This window comes from Carcharhinus amblyrhynchos, chromosome 9, assembly GCF_965287045.1.
Source record: "Carcharhinus amblyrhynchos chromosome 9, sCarAmb.v2.hapA, whole genome shotgun sequence".
Lineage (NCBI taxonomy): Eukaryota > Metazoa > Chordata > Chondrichthyes > Carcharhiniformes > Carcharhinidae > Carcharhinus > Carcharhinus amblyrhynchos.
Window position 1 is genome coordinate 22,059,267 of NC_137332.1, and position 6,790 is coordinate 22,066,056.

General features: G+C 44.8%; 1 pseudogene; it reads left to right on the forward strand.

Annotated features, from left to right (window-relative positions):
• The first annotated feature begins 5,926 nt into the window (after positions 1–5,926).
• On the forward strand, positions 5,927–6,496 carry LOC145348263 (adrenodoxin pseudogene; annotated as a pseudogene).
• The last annotated feature ends 294 nt before the right edge of the window (positions 6,497–6,790 follow it).

Consider the following 6,790-nt stretch of genomic DNA (forward strand, 5'->3'; position numbering starts at 1 on the left):
GTCTACCCATGATGAACAACATGGAAGATTTACTTGTGACAACAAATACAACTATTCCATCCTAATGTGCAGCAGTATTAACTGAGGCCATTCTACCCTTCACAAGTTAAAAGATAACCAAGTTGAGACAATCCTTCCAATATGAGCAATCCTCCATTGAATCCAACAGTTCACTTCATTACCATTGTTTACACTCCCTTTGCAAAGTAAACTTGTTCACATCTTCTACTTATCTCATTCAGTCACACAGATATCAGCCAGGAAGTACATCTGTCCACATCCATTTCCTTAACTAAAACTGGCCATGCAACCTCCTCTTCCAGCTTATATAGTTTGCCAACCTATTGTGATGATTTCTCTCACTGTAACTTGCCCTGCGATGTCACGGTTTGGCCCCTCAGTGATCATGATGAAATGTGATTGGCAAACAACCCTGGGCTTCATTTAAGGGACTGCCTATTGCATTATTTATAAATAATTATGCATGTCGGGAAGATGGTGGCATTGTGATATTGTCACTGGACTAGTACTAGGGCAAGGTCTGGGGGCCTGTGTTTGAACCCCACCACAGCAGATCATGAAACATGAATTCAATAAATCATTTGAAACCATTGCCAATTGTCATAAAAACCCATTTGGTTCAGTAATGTCCTCTGGGAGGGAAATCTGGCATCTGGATTGGCCTACATGTGACTCCAGAGCCACAGCAATGTAGTTGACTCTCAACTGCCTTCTGAAAATGAGGACATTTAGGACCAGGCAATAAATGTTGGCCCAGCCAGCGACACCCACATCCCATAAATGAATTTTTAAAAATTGGTAAAACCTCATTCATCAAACCAGAAAGAAGCCAGCACCCCTAAACCCCTCACTGCCACACCTCAGTGCTTTGCAGTACACATCTCCTCGTGTCTGCGTGGGTTTCCTCCAGGTGCTCTGGTTTCTTCCCACAGTCCAAAGATGTGCAGGTTATGTTGATTAGCCATGCCAATAAATTGCCCTTAGTGTCCTGAGATGCGTAGGTTAGAGGGATTAGTGGGTAAATATGTAGGGATATGGGGGTAGGGCCTGGGTGGGATTGTGGTCAGTGTAGACTCGATGGGCCGCAGGGCCTCTTTCTGTACTGTAGGGAATCTATAATTCTATGTCCACCATCTGTTGGATATTGTTTTCAGTGAGAAAATAGACAAATACACTGTAGAGTAATCACACTGGTCTGTTTAATTCCCACACAAGCTGCACTTCCATGCTCAACTGAGCGGAGTTCTTAGTTTCAATAGATAAACCTGTCACTGGGGGTAAATACCTACCTGGACTTTAGACTGTATCTATCAAACATTGATTATTTGATCCAAACTCCAGAGTATCTCAAACAACGCCAATGATAAATAGCTGAATGTAGTTACAGAACAGAACATGAGCACCAAACTGGCAAGTCAGATTGTCTCCACATGGTTATCTTATATTGTGGTTGGTGAAGATTATTAGTAACTCAGTTAATATTGCTGCACCTTAGAATAGTTGTATTTGTTGTCACGAGTACATCTTCCATGTTATTCCTCATAGGTACACAGTTGCCTGGAGTCTGTTTCTTAATCGTTAATCACAGTCTTGGGTCTTTTCTTGGAGTCTTTGACAGATTAGCAATACCAGTCTGTGACTTTTGTGCCCATGCCCTGTTCGGTAACTATATTCAGCTAAGTTTACTTATTAGTGTCACAAGTAGGCTTGCATTAACACTGCAATTAAGTCACTGTGAAAATCCCCTAGTTGCCACACTCTGGCACTGTTAGGGTACACTGTGGGAGAATTTAGCATAGCTATTCCACCTAACTAGTACATCTTTCGGACTGCGGGAGAAAACTGGAGCGCCTAAGGAAACCCACGTGAACACAAGGAGATTGTGCACAATCCACACAGTGTGACCCAAGCCAGAAATCAATCCTGGGTCCTTGGTGCTGTAACACTGTGCCACCTCACTACTTAGCATCATTGTTTGAATACCCTGGAGTTTGGCCTCTATTGATCAATGTTTGATAGATACAGTCTAAGGACACAGCTCCGATAGCTAGATTCTTTACTTCAGCTCATGGTGTTTAAATGTCTGTCTGGGACTTTAGAGAGAATTTGTCAAGCATCAATAATCATAGCTCAGCCTCTGGATTATCTGAAACAATGACAATGATGTTAAGCAGCTGAATATTTTTACATATCAGTGCATGATCACTAAAATCCGAAAGACAGGCTGGTTGGGTGCATTGGCCATGCTAAAATCTCCCTCAGTGTACCCGAACAGGCGCCAGAGTGTGGCAACTGCATTGGCCATGCTAAAATCTCCCTCAGTGTACCCGAACAGGTGCCAGAGTGTGGCGACTGCATTGGCCATGCTAAAATCTCCCTCAGTGTACCCGAACAGGCGCCAGAATGTGGCGACTGGATTTTCGCAATAACTTCATTACAATGTCAATGTAAGCCCTACTTGTGACACTAATAAATAAACTTAAAAACTTAAAATAAGACTGGGAGCACTGGTCAGTCAGAGACACCCAAGAAAGGACCTGAGAGTGGGATTGATCAACTATCAGAGATCTGGGTCCAGGCACTTGAGCTACCATGTGGAATGACATGGAAGATACACTCATGACAACAGATACAACTATTCCATCCTACTGAGCCAGCAATATGAACAGAGCTTATAATATCCTTCACTAATTACAAGATAACCACGTTGAGACAAACTTTCCAATATCCACAACATTCCATCTATTCTATGGATTGATTATATTGTTCATGCTCACTTTGCAAAGTAAACCTGTTCAGAACTTCCAGCTGATTGCATTCGGTCACCAAGCGATCAGCCCATAAAGTATATCTGTGCAGCTACATTTCCTTCACCTAAACTGGGTTGTGCAGCTTCCTGCCTCACATTTACCCAGTTTACAAACCTATTGAGATGTTTGATCTGATAAGCGCCTTGTGAGGGTGAGAATATCTGTCAGGTCACACTATGGCTGAAGTTGCTTCGATCGTGATGAAATTGTATTTGGCAAAGAGCTTCTTCTTCACAGCAACATTTACAAATAAGTATGGAGCATGAAAGCTGTTTGGTGAAAGTTCATTCATCCATCCAGAAATTCTGGGGACGAATCTCCCAAAAGTTCTGAATTGGCGGGAAAACTGTTCTAAGCCACGACTGTTCTGTCAATTCAGCTTTTCCCCTGAATCTCCGCACTCTGTGCACTGCAGAGGTCCCAGTCGTAAATCTCATTAAAATCCCAGGGGGAGCGGGGCCTATTCGCACCAGAGTTTGACAGTTCTGGAGCTCTGCACATGCGCAGTGGCCCCAAACTGTCAACCCCCCATTTGCTGGCCAGATCAATTGCTGGCCAGCCTGGGACACACCTACAGTGCTGCCCCCTCCAGTTTCCCCCTCCCCCCCATGGCCTGATCGTGGCCCCCACAGCAATCCTGGGCCAGCCCTGACATCTCCCCTGGCCTGGAGCGCCCACGATGCCCAGGCCCCACCCTCAGCAGTGGCGATTTCCCCCCCCCCTCACCCCAGCAGACCCTCCCCCTGCAGACACCCCCCCCGCCCCCCCCCCCGGGCTCAGACCCTCCCATTGGATTGTTGCCATCCCCCCATCCCACTGGCCGACCACCCCCTTCACCCCCAGCCTGCCTCAATTTCTGTCCCCCCTCCATCTCAGACTGATCCTATCTGCAGAGTGGACCCCCCTACCCCACCAATTGCCCCTAAGGCCCTGTCCACAGTAGGCCACACCCACAGTAGGCCCTGTCACTGGGCCCGATGCCCAGTGGGCAGTGCCAAGGTATCCCTTGAGCATGGGCACTTTGCCCATTGGGCAGTACTGGAAGCATGGACTGGCACTGCTGGGGTGCCCATGCCCAGGGGCCACCAACCTTCCACCGCCTGACCCCCTGGGGCAGGGCCACTAGTGCCCCCACCTTCATTCCAGTGGGGTCTCCTGCTAGTTCTCCAAACGTGGGAAGCTAGTCTGAACCCCGCCAGAACTAAGTACTCCTGGGGGGATGGGAGATCAGTCAGGACCTGAAAGGTCCGTATAATGAACAAATATACATATTTAAAATACATGCAGAAGAGGTTTAAATGACTTTACTGCCTCCCGCAGGTTTCCCGCGTGCGTTCCCAACACATTCGCAAATCCCTGTTCAAGGCCGCAGACCCGCATCTCCCATCGCGACCCACCAGGAAAGTTGCGGGTCACAATGGGAGAATCGCAACCTCTATTCCCCATCTCAGGCTTTTTAGTGCACACCCCCAACATTTGCTGTCAGCCTTGTACTAAGCAAATATACTGGCTAGTAATCATGCTCATCCCTTTCAGTCTCAAACAATAAGCTGTATTTCTACTTGCACTTGAGCAGAATTATTGATTTCCAGTAGGCAGGTAGCTGAGGATAAATGTCTCTGTGGAACTATGGACTGTATCTAACAAACATTGACCATTTTCGCACAATACCTCAAACAATGCTAGGAATGTTAAATAGCTGAATGTAATTACAGAACAGTGCCTCGAAGATTGGGCAGCATTGGGCAATCGTGATTCCAAAAAAAAAAATCCAAGAATGGAGGTGTTTAATGATCAAAAACCAGGATTCAAGGAAATACTAGCACGAGGAATAACATGGAAGACTTACTCATGACAATGACATAGGAACATAGAAGTTAGGAGCAGAAGTAGACAAGCCTATTCCGCCATTCAGTCAGATCATGGCTGATCTCTCCCTGGTCTCAAATTCACCTCCCACCTGTTTCTCATATCCCCTTATCCCTTTGATTAGAAATATGTCTAAGTTTATATATCTAACAAATTCAACGATTCCATCCAAATGTTCAGCAATATTAACCAAAGTTTTAATATCCTTCACCAATTACAATAGATGCAAACTTTTCAGTTAAGTGTAATTTTCCATGGAATCCATCAACTGATGGTGGTGCCCTGGCTCACACTGCCTTCACAACGTAAACTGGTTTAAATCATCGAGCCATTCGCATACAGTCCTCCAGAGATCACGCTCATCTCTTTCAGTCTCAAACAATAAGCTGCATTTCTACTTGAGCAGAATTACTGATTTCCAGTAGGCAGGTAGCTGAGGATAACTGTCTGTCTGGGACTATGGACTGTATCTGACAAATATTGATCGTTTTCGCACAATATCTCAAACAATGCTAGGAATGTTAAATAGCTGAAAGGACAGTGCCTAAACACCAAACCCGTAGATTGGTAGTGCTGGGCAATCATGATTCCAAACAAAACATCCACTTTTCAGTGCAACTCCATTTTTTCCACCTAAAATGATTGTGAAGCTTCCTGTATTCAACAACTTCACACATTGCAAATCTATCGTGATATTTGATTTCAGTGATGAGCATTGTGAGTTTGAAATTTGCTCTGTGCTATCACAATTTGACTCAGCCAGTTAGAGGGGCCACACCGCTATGAAATTGTGTTTGATAAACATTCTTGGGCTTAACATAGATCACAATGATTTACTGCACTAGAATGTACACGTGATCAAATCCCAGAGACCAGGGTGTATTGGGTGATGGGATTCTTTATCTCCTACCAATGATGTTAACTAGTTGCTTGCATTGCAACAATATGTGCTCACAGCAACTTCAACTAATCCACCCTACCCTGCATTAACTCAGTGGGTCTCCAGATCACATTTCTTGTTATGACACTCACAAATTATGACACAAGTTAACAACATCCGTAGCCTCCTGTCTAATCTACCTGTTGTTGACATTGACATTGCTCCCCTTACAAAGTAACTTCCTAAGCTCTTCTAATTGATCAGATTCTTTCCTGGAGCAATCAGAGAAATAATAGTCTGTACCCTTCCATCTTTTTCATTTAAACTGAAAGTGACCAGTGCAGAAATGGTGACTGCGGCCATTCGGCGATTCCTGCTGACTTCCCAGAGTGCAGTGTTGAAGCGACTGTGGCATCCTGGTTGTGCCGGGTACTCCGGCCCAGGCAGTTCCCAGAGTGGAAGGCGAGGAGAGTACGGGCTGCTTCTCTGTAACAGAGTCACTGCTAACAGAAGCGGGATTTGGGACCGACATTCGCTGAGCACAACCGCCCAACTACAGAGTTCAAAAGATAAAGTAACAGTCAACTTTGTTAACCGTGATGGAGAGATGCTTAAAGCAGAGGGAAACTTAGGCGATTCTCTCTTAGATGTTGTTGTTGAAAATAACTTGGATATTGATGGCTTTGGTGCATGTGAAGGAATGTTGGCCTGTTCCACATGTCACCTAATCTTTGAAGAACTTGTCTACAAGCAACTGGATAGCATCACTGATGAAGAAATGGATCTGTTGGACTTGGCCTATGGTCTCACTGAGACATCTCGGTTGGGTTGCCAGATCTGCCTTAAGAAGTGGATGGACGGGATGACTGTGGAAGTACCAGATGGCGTTACTGACGCTAAACAAACCAAAGACTGACTCGGACTCCTGAAGAAACCAATCTAAATTACAAAATCCACATGTCAAAAGACAAAGCTCAATTCTCTTTAATAATTAAAGTATGATCCATTGTTTTAAAAAATAAAATCTTCAGTATATAAAAAAAACTAGTTGTGCAGCCTCCTGCCTCACATCTACAATGCTTACAAACCCATGTTTGATCTCATTGTGATGTTTATTGTGAGGGTGAGGCTTCTTCTGTGGTGTCATGGTATGACTCAAACAGTTAAGTGTCTCACCTTGATGGACAGACAGCCTCAGATTACATTTAGA